The sequence below is a fragment of the Callorhinchus milii genome, unplaced genomic scaffold (assembly GCF_018977255.1).
Source record: "Callorhinchus milii isolate IMCB2004 unplaced genomic scaffold, IMCB_Cmil_1.0 Scaffold2, whole genome shotgun sequence".
Lineage (NCBI taxonomy): Eukaryota > Metazoa > Chordata > Chondrichthyes > Chimaeriformes > Callorhinchidae > Callorhinchus > Callorhinchus milii.
Genome location: NW_024704743.1, coordinates 51301375 through 51317089, shown reverse-complemented (window position 1 = coordinate 51317089; position 15715 = coordinate 51301375). Strand labels below are relative to the sequence as shown.

The 15715-nt window shown below is 36.7% G+C and overlaps 1 long non-coding RNA gene across 1 annotated transcript in view; it reads left to right on the top strand.

Moving 5' to 3' along the window:
• Window positions 1-6229: 6229 nt before the first annotated feature.
• Window positions 6230-15715, top strand: part of LOC121848142 — a 79918-nt gene continuing 70432 nt past the window's right edge. The window contains exon 1 of the long non-coding RNA XR_006084871.1: window positions 6230-6314. This is a non-coding gene — a long non-coding RNA (uncharacterized LOC121848142). The remainder of the gene's footprint in view (window positions 6315-15715) is intronic.

Genomic DNA, 15715 nt, shown 5'->3' with positions numbered 1-15715 from the left:
AAACAGGGCCAATGAGAGCAGCCTTTAAACCTTCACGTCCCGAACGAAAACAAAACAAAAAATGCCCGTGTTTATTTGGTCTCACTCTCACTCTCTTTCCATTTACTTTTTCCAGCTCTGTAATCCTCTGGTCCTGTCATTTTGCTGCACTTTGTTGCAGCCCCATTGAGAGTGAGTGAGCACAGCTCAGACAGGCAGCAAACCTCGGGGCTGGTTGCTGCACGTTGCTTGTTACTTCCCATAAATCCATCCGAGCAGGTGCTGCAAAAGACAGCACAAGTGTGCACACTTTACAACAACAACAAAAAAAAACTCTTATTATTATTATTATTATTATTATGTTCTTAATTTTGCAGGCGTCGCGGGTGAAGATACAAAAGCGACAATTCCTCGACAAGTGTTGAATGTGCATTTTGTGTAAAGCGCAGCAAAGAGGGATGAGGCATTGTGTGAAAAGTTGTTCGCTACAGATGGACTGCAGACATTATATCAGACCTAAAATGTGGCTTGAATGCGAGCCCGTCCTTTGTTTTGAAAATAGCTGAACATTTTTAGGAAATCTAGACGTGGAAATCTGTTGCAGTTTTCTACTAACGCGTTTAAAGTGAGGTGGCTAAATGTTGCGAGTTCAGTCCTGCTCTCCTCCACTCTGTTAGGGAATGTTTTAATTATATGGAGAAGCCCAAGCAAAGAACAGGCAACGGTGAAACAAAGCTAGCACTGTGTGAAAAAAAAGGGAGGAAAACAGTAATTGATTATGACATGTGGGAAATTGTTCATTTAAATCTGGAATAGTTAACACCAGTCCAAAGAGGATTTTATTGTTCTGGTCAGGATTTCTTCAGTGATTCCACATCATCTCTCCCCCCCCCCCGCCCCCCCTCTAATGGAGTTTGTGAATAAAATATTACCGCTGACTTTAGTATGAATAAATCAGAAAGTAAAAGGATGCGTGTGAAGGAATTTGTGAGATGAGTGAGTGAGTGAGTTGGTTAGAAATGGAGAAGTCGGTGTGTGCAGCTCGCAGCCTCCTGTATTGCTGGCTGATGGGTCACCTCGTCTCACAGGGCTTCACTCAGCATTTAGACGTTGAGATCGCTATCCATTAATAACTTTACTCTCTCACCAAAAAAAAACACACATGCAAGGTTCAATCCGACAATATTTTCAATGCGACAGGATTCATCCAAATTGCGTAGGTTGCTGCAAAAATGGTGCTACGGACTTTTCTTATCGTTGTACAAAGTAATCGGAAGCCAGTAAATTGTTGTTGTTTTTTTTGCACAGTTTTGTGTCTTGCAGATATTCACCGGGCAACTATTTGGGAGCTCATAATTTAACCAAGCTTTTGTGAAGAGGTAAGGCAGCTACAGCGCGGTATTGCTCAACGCTACTATTTCATGAGTCCACTCACTGAGCTCCGCAGTAAATGGTTGTTTGCCACTTTATAGTGGTTAAAATGTTAGGGAAATATTGGCGCGTCATGTGAGAAAAATGTGTTTCGACTAGTGCAGAGGAATTCGGCTGCCCTGTCAAGTAAAGAGGCTGGAGGCTACTCACTTAAAGGGAGCTCGGACCCATGTGCACCATAATAGAACAAGGACAATAACATATATGCACGCACCATTTCGAAACTTGTCCTTTGCAATTGCGTTGAAAGCAAACTTAGTGCTAAATCGCGTTATTGCAACAATGCAACTTTCTCATAACTTTCAAATCTTTGCTTTATTTTTCAAAAAAAAAAGGGAGATCTGTGCGACTATCCCGGAAAGCGAGCGAAGCCGGCAGTTTGTTTTCTTGCTAAACACTGGAGAGGAAAGAGATGCAAAGCAGGGTCACAGTGAGTGAGCTTTTTTTTTTCCCTGAGTAAAGGGTTTTAGACTCCTGCGTGTCTCATCTTTCCCCCCCCCCCTCCTTTTTTAAGCAGTGATCAATTATTCACAAAGCACATTTATCTGGTGCCGAAAGTGGCGAATTCATATTCATATCTGTGTTTTACTGCCCTGACACTGATTAATGTAACATGCACGGCGGCTCCTGTGTACTATAAGACTCTATGAATCATACGCTATAAAGTTCCAATCGTCCTGTTAAATGACTCGAAAGAAGTCCCTGCAGTCATGCCCAACATTGAAATGTCAAACAGCCTCTTACTTAAACAACTGATGAATGATTATTAATAAAACAGCCCGATTAGTTCAATATTATAGCCAGAGCCATTAAGAGTCGTTCACTGAAACCAATACACTCGGACAAAATCAAATTTGTTTCTTTTTCGCCTTTCGGTTTTTATTTTTTTTATAATAAAAAAAAGGAAATCTCTTGCGAGACAGTGTGGTATAAAATAACCTCCTGGTGTCACATTTATTTGCATTGTTGCAAGCCAGCGTGAGTTTACTGACTTGTTTTTGGCCGTAAGCTAAAACACTGAGGTTTTTATATGGATACAATTATTCATTTAGTAATAAACGTACAGTGAAGTGTCTAATGAGCAATAATCACGGTTGAATCCCTCATTATTCTATCCCTTGCAGAGGCATTCTAATGCTGCCCGCAAGCATGTGGGGGAATGGCAAAGATTAGATAACAACCATTAATGCAACACTATATTAGTCATTCCATGACGCTGCAATAAACACATACACATACATCATTATTAATAATCCTAACAAACGCACAGTGAGTCATTATCAATTGCATCACCCTAAATGTGGAAACAAAGATAATATACACGCATAATAGCTGTATCTTGCCTCGGGGAGGCTGGCTATTTAATGCTTTAAATTATTAATATTAACAATAATTAGAAGTAGGGTAACTCTTTTATGCATAAATGATATTAATGTCTTAACCGAATAACCCCAGTAACAGGTTTGGGTGTACGCGTATGTGTGACTCCTCTTTCTTTCTGTCTTGCACACACATTCGACAGCATTGGCTCAGTGGTGGAAAAGTAGCGAATAATAATAACTTACACTGTCAAATAAAAGGCAGTGCACATACATAAAAAATGGATTAAGTTGAAAGGGAATAAGTGAGGGCAGGACCACACAGAAACAATGGAAAAAATGTGTGTGGTTAAAAGATAAGTGTTTTAATGTTGATAAAAGGGCATTATCAGAAAGTGAAAAATCTCCCAGTTGAAAATGCTTGAAGGCAAAAGAGCCTGTCATCTTATTACTAGATCCAGAATTACCTGGACACTCTGTTCCAGAAACCTTGGGCACTTGCAGTTTTTATGTGGGCCTTTAATGGCATCGGTTATGCAAACGATTTTACCTGTGAAAGAATTTCCACAAATGATGATGTATTCATTTTAACTGATCAACAGAAATTAGGAATATTGCACAATCTTTTAATTTGTGAAAAAATGTTACAGTTATTACAAAATAGCCAATACACAAGATATATAGCTGATGCTTTAAAAAAAATGTCATTGAGGTACAACAATTAGGAACTTGAAATATAATCAAATGCATGCATTTATGAGCAAGGGAATATATACAATGAATATTTAGCGAACTCGACCAACAAGCAGACAATAATTACAATTTACAAAGAAATGTAAGTAAATTGTAGAATTGAAAGCATTTGAGGAAGCTACAATAATAATTCTTTTTTAAAAGGCAGCTTAGACATGATGCATACAAATCTAAAAGAGATAAACTAAAATATTAGTTTGGCTGTTGGTATAGTCATGCCAATATTGCAGGAATATTTATGGGCACTTAACTGAGCCACTCTAGAATGACCTTTCACACTACTGAATATTTATGTAGTGAAGGAAGTTGTTTTCCCATTAGATCAGTCATTGAAATAGCAATAAAGATAAATAAAGATGTAACCAATAGTACTGAGCACAATCTTATTATTTATTTGAAAATGCAATGTATTTTAAACTGATGTTCCCTGTTTATAGATAAGTTGTTTTTTAATGTGAAAAATTCTATATTGAATTAATTGCATTTATACAAATATGAAACACAATATTGTAATATTGTCACATTATATTTCTTTACGTGAAATGAACTAAAAATACTGTGGATCACATAATAACCTTGGTGGATGTTTGATTGCCTATAATTCAATATTGGGTAAAGCATGATTGTTATATGGTCTGCTATTCTCTCCCAATCCTAGATTTACTTTCCTTTTTAAATACAACTTTCTTGTATATGTAGGGTTGTTTTTGCATTGTGGCTATTTTTATGTTAGGTAACAAAAGTCATTTAAAAATAAACATTTAAATGTTAAAGGTTTGTTGCTAGTTGATAGACAATGAAACATATATGTGAACTTATTGTTCATATGCAATGGATCATTCCTTGCTACTGAAGGTCCAACACAAGCTGCAAACACCTCTCCTTCAATGAGAAATCTTTCATTTGGATGGAGAAATAGAACAGAATGAGGTAGCTACTGTTAAAAGTTTATCACTGTCTTGTCAATTTGGCAGAAGCAGAGCATTCACACACCCTCTGCCCTGGTACACAAATGTCATCCCTTTTGTAAGCTGCTGCCTTTCTTTTGAAGGTGCTGGCGGTGTCTCTGATCCACTAATCCATTTATCCAGTTTCATGAGTGCATTGGGTGAATATCTGCACAATAGCATAGCCCAGCTGGGAACAGCAAGTCACAGAGTTCAGTAGGCACACCCACAAATGCTTGATACAACTTTCAGCTGTATTTAGGTGCATCTTATTTCAAAGCTAACTGCAACGTGAAAGCTGCAAAAATATAAAAGTTGATCTCCCCCATCCAAAAAGCCCAAACTGCTCTTGATATATCATGGGGGCCTTACAAACTTCTTTGGAGATTATTTTGTAAAAGAAAAATAAGTGGGCGGAATGGACGGGGGTTAAGTTGAGAATGGCACAAAGCATGTGTTGCATACAATCATCTTAGAGCAGCTGAACTCTGTAAATGGAGTTACGTCTTTGTAATGTTTTCATCAAATATACTCACAACACTGAGGAGAACAATTATTCCAATGGTTATCGACAAAAATAGATTTACAATTCAATTCAGGTCCATTTATAACAAGTTAAAAGTGTGAGGTATCTTCCACTGCATTTATTGTAAACATAGATGTTCCATGATGGCTGAAGAATTATTATAATTCAGCTCCTTTACCAACTAAAGCTGGGTTAATGCACTCATTAAAAAGATCATTTTTTAAGTAATGATATATGTGGCTCATAACAATTATGTCTCTTTATTTTCTTGGTCACAAGTGAGACACAAAATAGGGCCTCACTCCCAGATAAAGCCAAAGATGATGTCATATGTTTCTAAAAGCCTGTACGCTAAAAGAAAGGATTAATTTGAGTTTGTTACTGCAGTAACAGCTTAACAGTTTCAGTGCTATGGGAGTGAAGTGACTTTAAATAATGAAACCTTAAGGCTAGGTTCTACTTAAAACTCTTGCTTTGTGATGCCAACAGCACATCCACCGACACTGTACACATAGACATTCAAACTTGCTCACAGGCAGAAGTGCTCCCAAGAGGAAACTAGAGCCCTGAACAGTTAGTTTTAACATTAAGCCCACTCTTTTTAAAAAGTTAAATTTTGCAGAATTTTAAAAAATCGTAAGTTCATTCTTAACTTTGAAGCTGTTTTTCTACAGATTGTTTTAAAAATAGTGAAAAACCGGCTTCCAACTTAAGACTTTTCACAATTCTGCACAGTTTTAAACTGTAAGACAAAATGGTTTTGCAAGTTCAGAATTTTTGGCTTCCAGTGTGCAGGACTTGCTTCCGTCAGTAAGGCACACTTAAAAGTCCAAGTGCTGGCATGCATCTAGTGTCTCGTGCTGTTGAAGAGATTGACTGGAGTTCATTCTCATTGTGTCAATTCCAACTGTTATACTGGAGTCTGCACAACATGAATGCACAGTCAGACACTCATTTTTGAGGGGTTGATACAAATTGGTAAAGGGACACATATTCCAGATGAATCAGTGTACTTCTACATCAGGGCAAAGATTGTAACACTTGTTTAGTGCCAAATGTAGTACATGCCAATTCCAGCATAAATCAACTTCTGCACCAAATAGGTAGTTTAATATCATTCATCATTATTCATGCACGTTATACTATACGATTTGTTGATATTATGTAAATAGAAATTCCATTGGATAATTACACACTTAATTTAATATCTTTACTGACCTTTGCCTGACTAGTCAAATTGTCTAGTTTTTTCCACAGGCACCAATTCGATCTGGTGCCTGTAAGTGGAGTAAAGATAGAGCGAGAAAATGCAACTGTGGTAGCAACACTGTTCACTGAGGATCAGAATGTTGAGTCCAGGTAAGGGAGTTCTCCATGGATGTAGAATTGAGTGTATGTGTAGAGATCAACAAAACTATGCTGGTTACTTTTGAAAGATAATGAAAGAGCTATGAGGGTGTCTAGTTTTCTGTCAATATTAACATGCATGAAGGTGAATACATGATTGTTTAAAGTTAAAGGTTTGTTTTGCATTAACTGCAAACTTACAAACATGTGGATAGAAATTCCATTGATTCTAGCTTTACTCTATTTACGTATTATTTCAGAGTGTCCAGAATTTGGCAAATTGGTGAATTCAGTCTTATCTTTAAAGCAATTATTCTATAGTTTTAAAACAACTTATTGAAAATTGTTTTCAAAATCAAGGCTGCATTTATGAATTTGCTAAATTATTACAAGTAATTCTCTATTGATAGAGTCAATTTAGGCCAAAGTAGAATTTAACTCCTTTGCTTTATACTGCAGTTATTTGTTTTGATTCAGGAGCAGGACTGAGAAATCAAGCAACACCTGTCAAACCAAAATTGTGGCTAATCACAATATAAAAAAAATATAAAAGAGTACAAGAAAAGAGTTGGGGATTGTGATTAGAGTACTGTAGTTAGATCCAGTGGGATGAGCTAACATCATTTTAGCTTGATGAGTCAAATAGCCTCCTCCCATGCTATATGTTCCTATTTTGAATTGTATAGAAACAGAAGTCTACAGCCAATGCGGGAATAATATGTAATGTAACTGGGGTATACATTTCATGGTGGTGTTTGCCGTAATTCATCAGTTTAAAAAGTATTAATATTATTGTCCTAAAAATGTTACTTCATAAATAATGTCTCTACTTATTACCATACATTCCCTGTGACAAATAATTTGCATATTATGATGTGCGTGAAATATAAATTCTATGACAGCATAAAAAAGCTCAGGAATGAACCAAGGTTCAGAGATTTTATAACAGAAGCATTATCGGAGGTACAGTCTATTGGATGAGATGTTAAACTGAGACCCCATCTGTCTGTTCAGGTGGACATTAAAGATCCCCTGGCACTATTCACAAAGCAAAGGGAGTTTTTCCCAGAGTCCTGGCTAACAATCCCCAATTAAAATTAGTCATTCATTTCAAGGCTGTTTCCAGGACATTGCTATGCACAAATAGACTATTTGCTCACAGCAATGTTCCAGAAACCGGTACTTCCATCTACAAATCCACAGACACTACATCTTACAGTAAATCATGAGGTGATAAGCAGCTATATCAAATGCAAGAATATTATTTAGAGCACAGCATAATTGGGTGGGGTGTTATATCAATGATAATAATAAATAAGACAACTAACAATACATTTGTTCATTAAATCTGACCTTCAAGATTCAAGCTCCGGAAATCAGTGCACTTATAGTTATCTTTAGTCAATTGATTTCTTGCCATAAGATTTATGCTACTGCTTTGTTGGTATATGGTATTTTAATTGCTAAAAAAGAATATTGTGAGTTGAATAGGAATTTTATCCTAGGCCTTCATGCTAAGTTTTTGCAAAGATATTGTTTGTTTGATATGCTTTCACTTATTCTTCATATTCACTTCATTCTGCATCCTGCCTAAACTAGTTGGTATCTGACCTATCGCCATCAAATTCTTTTGATCCATGACTAAGTGATGGAAAAGGGATGAAAACTTTGATTAAAAACACAAAATAGGAACAGGTTATTACAGTATTTTTCAAGATATTAATGTTATGAGAATAATAACAAATGACTAAAATTACTTTGGGTCTGTAATTAAATGATGAATAAACAATGGTTGGAAGAGGTGAACACACGCTCAAATATTCCTTGTTGCTACTCAAGACATCTTTCTCTTTCCTGCGAAGGCAACAAAAGATAATCAAGTAAATTAATTAAATATTAAGTTGGAACTGTGCGCTCATTGATTATAAGTTAAAATAAATTATTCTAAGTTTGTGTAGATCATTGGTGAAGCCACATTTAAAATATTGTGTGCAGTTTGGGCACCCTCTGCTGGGCTGGTAGAGAGGGAATTTTCTCTATTGAGGGAAGGAGGCCAGGCAGAAATGGAGAATGAATGGTCATTGGTTTAGAATGAATGGGCATTGGTTTAGAGTTTTTGCTTGAAAATCTTAAAGATCATTGAGTACCAATGCAGAGCTTTCCCCATAAGATAACAGAGGATTAGACGGCATGTGCAAAGGGTACATTTTCTGTGGAATATTACAAGTTTGATGTGTCGAATGGCTGGCCTTTTCTCATTTCGTACTTTCTTAAACTCTCATTGCTGCCAGTAAGCACCATATGGTCAATTTGTGGGATACACAATTACATTGAGTAACACTTAATTGTTCACTTGCCCAGTTAAAAAATAATAAACTTTCTGCTGATAGCTATTAGATGATAAATCAACATCTGTCAATACATCTGTGGTAGTTGGCAATATTATTCCCCTCCCCTCATCATTTCTATGGACATTAAGGGTGCAAAAATAAAGGAGAGGACTCAATTCATATAATACACACAACACACAAAAATCTGTATATTTTCTAAATATTAGTTTATGCATCTAGGAAGATTGTTTGTAAAGGTCCATTTATATAATTTAGACATGGGAGCATTTATTTCCCCATTATTAATGTGTTAATTTACAAATATATTTTTTGAATATATTTCATGTAAAGTGAAACAAATTTTAAATAAAATAATATTGGAAAACCTTACCATGGAACTCCTTACTTCCCTTAGTTTTCCCTTGTTCCTACAAAACATATTTTCAAAACCCAGGCTTGATTAACCACTGCTTCTTGCCCACTCTCCTATTTTTTTGAACCTTGGTATATCCTATACTATGGGCCTTGGTCATTTAACTAACTTTTCCAAAGAAAGAAAAGAATTCTGGTACTTTTGCTTGTGCAAAATATATTTTTTTCAATCTTTGAGCTGAATGTATATTTTATAATACATTTAATTTACAAAATGTAAATTAAAGTTCATAAATAATTGATGCATTATCCCTCATAGTGTAAAATATGTACTTTCCAACTTTCATGAAATTAGAACTTACAGTTTTTGAGTAATAGTGGAAGCCTGATAACCTATTAACGGAATTTACATATGTAAATTATATATCTAATTAACATAATTCATAAGCAAATCGCAGGAGCTTGTGAGTTATTGAGGAAAAGACTATTTTTTATTTCCCTCCATTTTAAGTACCGTCTAGTTTTTGCCTGTCCCTGTTGGTCTGCCAGTGATATGTGTGGTATTCAGGCTCATCCAAGAATGCGGGCTGACTGCTTGCTGTTAAACCTCAGTCACCTCACTTGTGAGCCAGGTACTCTAGCTAGGATTTGCTGCAGACGTTCCCCAAACCTTTCTTCCCTCTTTGAAGGGAGCATCTATACCTGACCCCCAATGGTTATTGGGACCAGCAAGTTCGGGTCTGAGCTTAAGACCTTATGAGATAAAAATCATGCATATAGCCCTGATCCTAATTCTTTCTGGTATCGTATAAATTGTATTCGATAAATAGCCATGATTAAGATTAATGAATTATCCACAGAAAGTCAAAAATATTTACACCCACACAATGAAACCAACATTACTGTTACCTATCCCTGTTATTTCAATATTTTGTCTTGTTAAACAGGCAAAATAAAAACTGGGCACAAAATCTCACAGTCAGCAGTACGAGAATTAATTCAGGCCAATGTCCTCCATGTTTTGTTTCATCCCTGCAGGAATCTACATGGGTGGATGCTACTGGATGGTGTTTGGATCTAGAGTCCCTCAATGTGACTTCCCACAGGATAGGTTCCTTTGAGTAAACAGTGAAAATGTGGCACTTAACAGAACCAATGCCCCTCGCATTGTCCTTTGCGATGTTTTCAGGCAAAATTAATTATAGTGGTAATATATTGAAAGCAATTAAAGGTGGTGATAAAATCAGGTGGGCAGTTATAAGGTCAGAGTGCAATCTTATTTAATACTCATAACCTTGTTAGGTACTGCAAGGCATTTGCATCAGCAGACTCAAAACAATTTCAGCCTTTCTCTGGGACAACTCGATTTGATTAACATAATGTGTCCTAACAAAACTAACATGTATTTTGTATTGTTTGTCATAATCAAAAGGAATGTAAATGATATAATATTTAAAGTGTGTCGGTTTCCTCAGGAAAAGAACATTAAACCTCAGTGACAGATTTGAGAGGCTTTCTGCCATCAGGCATTTTTCAGTTCAGTGAGCTGAGTTCGGATAGTAATTTAATACATTTTGAAGCACTTTTAATTCACAGCAGTGAATGATCTTATACAGCGTGTAATTATGCATAATGTCCTTTTGTGTTCAACTTATTGTCTCCTTTGCACTTTTGAGTATTGTTTAATGATGCCATCAGATTTATTGTATTTGATATAATGTTACTCCCTGAACCTGCTTGAAAGGTGATTCATTCCTAGTTTTTCCAAATCAATGCGGGTGAACAGTAGTATATGGGTAATAACCTTGGTAAGGGTAAGGCACAGATGGCCAAGGCCCTCCAAATACTTCCAGACTGCTTAAAGGCAAGAAAATATATTTCCACACAGCACCAGCACAGCACCATAAAAGCTACATTTCTGCCTTGTGGCACACTCAGTTCTTCCCTGAAATTCTCATATAATGAATCTGTGATGGGGTCAGATTTTGATCTTGAATAAAAAGTCTTGGCATGTACACTCTTCAGTGTTACAGGAAGGACTTAAATGTTCGCTGGACCATGTTGCATTGAGCTCAAAGCCCTAGCTTATCTTTTTTCATATCAATTGGTCTGTTCCTTCTGCTCAGCAGGCGCCGGCCTGTTCCGCGTCCCCCACCCAGCCCATCCTACTGTTGCCGGTTGGGCCTTCAACCTCTCTGCCCTCAGCCTTTGGAACTCTATCTCACAGTCTCTTGATCTTGTTCCCTTGCTTGCCGCCTTCAAGGCCCTCCCCCTTTGGCCGTGCCTTCGGCCAATCTCCCACCCTTACTGTCCCTGCCTCCATTCCTCCTGATCCCAACCCTGTGCTCGGGTTTAAATCCCCGAATATCTAGTGCTTTTGGGACGTCCTCCTGACGTCAAAGACTTTATACTAATGTAATTTGTGGTTGTTGTTTCCAGAGAAGGAAGTTTCTCTTGATGTCCTGGCCAATTTTGGCCCCTGAACAAAATTGGTCATTTGTTTCATAGCTGTTTGTGGGACACTGCTGTGTGAAATTGTGCAGTTGAGTTTGCCTCCAAATACACAGTCACTCCATTTCACTGTAAATCCTTTGAGATGTTCTTCTGATGCGATAAGGTGCTATATCAAATGTAAGGATTACTATTATTCCCATAAAGAGTTTATACCTAGAAACGGTAGGGGTAAAACAATCTGGTATCAAATTTGTTAAGAAACCTCAACATTTTCACTTTTATTCTTTCTTAGTCTTTGGATTCATGAATGTATAGCATTAAGGTCAAGTTCGTAAGTTTCAAACACTGATTCCTTTCACTCAGTATTAGAAAATTTGAAGATTGCCAGCCGAAACTTTGATTAAAATTTGAAGTCTCTGATGCTTGGGTGAAGAAGTTGGTATTCAATTTATATGTATAAAAATTGACAAATTATCACCACTATTTTCTGATAACTACCTACCAATAACCAGCCCTACCATAAACAGCTTACACCCAGGTGAGCACAAAGCAGGAATGACAATCAGAAAATGCAGCACTTCAGGGGTATAATCAGGAGTGTTCTCACTGCACATTGAGATATAAATGAATGTGACTGTAATTTCCAGGCTTTCTTCCTTTGCCAGAAGTTTATTTCATATAATAGCTTCATAAAAAGATGTCTGATCATTGCCTGTTAGTCCAGATGCTGTACAATACCCCCAGTGAGCCAGCTGGAAGAATGGTGTGCCAGAAAGGTTCAAGGACATCCTGGAGAGCAATGCTGATTCAGGGTCGCAAGATATTTGTTTCCTAATTCAGCAAGAATCCACCTGACTAATAGTCAACTGAAAAAGATAGATTATATAGTTGGATCCAAGTTGTCATTTTCATACATAAATTTAGTGTGTCCACTAACATTTTTCCAATTGTCCTCCTCACTGGCAGATGCCTCCCTCCTCCTGGTCTGAACTCCTCTTGCTGAGGTATAGGTGCTGGTTGTCTTCCAGTTCCCCACCCAAGTGAACATTGTTCATGCGTGAGCCTTGGCAGGAAGTGTCAGCAGGTCACTTGACTGTAGACTGTGTCAGAGCCAAGCCTATCCTCTTCCCACTCAGCTGCTACATGTGCACACAACTAGTAGAAGGTGCTGAAGAGAGACCAGGAGGAGAAAGCCTGTTATATTTTCATATTTCCAAACTTGTTAACATCATTCCTACATTTGTGGAGTCCTGTAGCTCCGTGGTTAGAGCACTCGCTTTGCAAGCGAGAGACCTGAGTTCAATTCCAGGCAGGGCGAAACCTTGGGCAAGTTTCCTTACTCCACACGCCTAATAACAATCCCTCCAAAACCAAAAACAATAATAAAAAAAAATTGGTCATTTTCAATCTATGACTGTTTGTGGGACATTGCTGTGCGCAATTGGCTGCCGCGTTCGCCCACAAATATACAGTCAATTCACTTTACAGTGTGTTCTGTGAAGCGCTTTGGGACGTCCTTCCGACGTGAAAAGCGCTATATCAAATGCAAGGATTATTATTATTATAAAGAATTCGAGTTGAAGAAATGGGCACTCCTTCTAGTAACCAACCACAACTGTGTCAACCCAATCTCTTTGAGGCTATTTACTCCCGGATCTCATATAATTGGTGAAATTTCCAACAAGATTCATTTTCCAAGCAATTACAACAACAACTTGCTTTATATACTGCCCTTCTCGCAGGAGTGTTTAAAAATTATGGCAAGAAATATTGCAAAGTGTAGTAATTTGTCAGAAGTGTAGATTCTTCGAGGTATTTTTTTATCATCAAATGAAGAAGTTATTGGAAGTACAAAGACATTAGAAAAACAGGGACAATAATTCTATCCATCATTGCAATTTCAATTACACAGAATTGTAGAAAATTCTTAAATTTAGTCTTAATTTGAAAGCTGATTTTCCATAGTTATTAAGAAGAACTGGCATCCAAATTAAAAATGAATTTAAGCATTTTCTACACTTCTGTGTGATCTTTAACTTTAAGACAAAATGGTGTCACAGGCAAAGACTATATGCATTTTCAGGCCTATGGAATTGTAATTGATTTTACATTGGCTTGAAAGGTATCCATGTTTCCCCAAAGAGAGAAGAAGAGGGTAGGTGGCCACATCTGAAGATCATGTATAATAATTTAATAAATGGGTGACAGTTTTACCTTCACAGTAAGTAACAAATCATTGGAGATAAGGATTCCTGTATTTTACTGTTGATCCAAATCATCTAAAAATACAAACACACACCACAAAGAATCTTTGCATTACGTGTCTCATACTTCTCCAGCTCATTCTATACTCTGTAACTGCAGAAAAGGCTTGATATATTTTCAAAGAAAGAATGGTTTACTGTGTAAAGGGAGGTTACAAGGAATGGAAGCAATTGGAGCAATTCCCATCTCTATCCAAAAAGTCAATTGAAGAATAACATGCACAATATTATTACAGCTGGTCAATGTTTAACATGGAGTGTTTATGATTATCTATATGATGAAGAAGGCCCTCAATTCAACCAAATCTCTCCTTCTTATGTACAGAATAAGATGTTCTTCTCAATACTCCCAAGGACATTGTATAAATATAGAACACGGTGGTGGTGGACTGCATTCACTCCTGCCTTCCCCCATCAATCACATGTCAAAAAAATAGATCAGATGATTACAGAAAGCTTTTGGTATTGTATTTGCATTGTTAAAATGTGGTCTAAAGCAAACAGTGACTTATATTGGCAAACATTGTTTTGGCATCACATTAGTATAGTTACCTAGTTTAGTAGAAAACTTCCACCTTTGCTTCACATTAGAAGATTTGCTGATACTATCTGCTGCAATAAGTCTTGCATTTGTAGAGTTTGTATTGAAGAATTGAATTCATGAAAAACATTTGGAAATATTATTAACCTACGGAGTTCTAACCTCAATACAAATATTTTCTACAAACATGCAGATTCTAAAACAAAATGACATCTACTATATCACATTGAAGGAAAAATCTTAAAACCAAAATTAAACCAGACCTGAAGATAAAATTAAATTTTGAATTTAATTCCAAAGACTTGTTTAGGATTGATATTTTGTAGTGACTTCTGTTTAAATCTTCAGCCTAAATTTTTCAGTCATTCTTAATCTTCAGTTACATTAATTTAATATGTTTCAACTAGTTGATTGATTCAATAGGAAATAAAAACAATCTGTTTCTCTCATTCAGTGAGTTGTGCTTGTTGGTAAAGTTCAGACTGAAAAAGAGTAGAGTAATGTAAGAAAGAAATGCAATGTGTAGTGTTGAATAATGGAAAATTGCAAATTATTTTGGCTCCTATTTCCACTCTGTATGTATATTATCAACTTCCAGAATATTTGTGAAGTGTCCTACGAACATCAATAAAGCAAAATTTTGAAAACAAAATGTATCACTCTTTTTTCAGCTGATAGCTACAACTGCTAAGCTAATCAGTGAAGAGGATAGGGATCTATACCACAGTCCACAAAGTACCTTCAGAACATATTTGTCAACTGCAGGTCTCAGCCTCTCCACTCTGCTGCATCAATTTTGTTTTACAGCCAAAATGTTGTGATTAAATTGTGAAGATAGAGGATAACCGGTTCTAAAGATGTCAGGAGAATATTTGAAGCATAAATGTGGGACTACACCTCTTTCAGTCAAGCTGCATTTTATTTTTGCACTATTATATGTTTCTGAGGTTGTTAATTTTGTCAGGCTTAATGTTCCCAAGATATTCACCCACAAAAAATACAGTCACTCCACATTACAGCATATCCTACAAAAGGCTCTATACCAAATATGATTCTTATTATCATATTAACTCATAATAGTAATAATCCTTTTATTTGATATAGTGCCTTATTATTTCATTGAGACATCTCAAAGCACTCGAGTGAGATACTGCAAAGAAAATTGATTGTGAATTGATTGCATTTGTGGGCAAAAATACGTTTCACTCCATCCTATCTGCTTTCAAAACAAGAACAACTTGTACTTATATAGCGCCCTTCATGTGGGTAGCATCAGGGGGCACTTAAACTATCTTGTTGCTCCCATCCAATAATACAATATCTGCTGAAGACCTTTGTTTTCGACCGTGCCTTTGGTCACCTTCCCCCCCCTCCCCCGGCTCGATCCCAGGATCCGAAACTGTAAAGCGCTCTGAGACGCTGTTCGGTGTGGAGGGCGCTATATAAATGCAA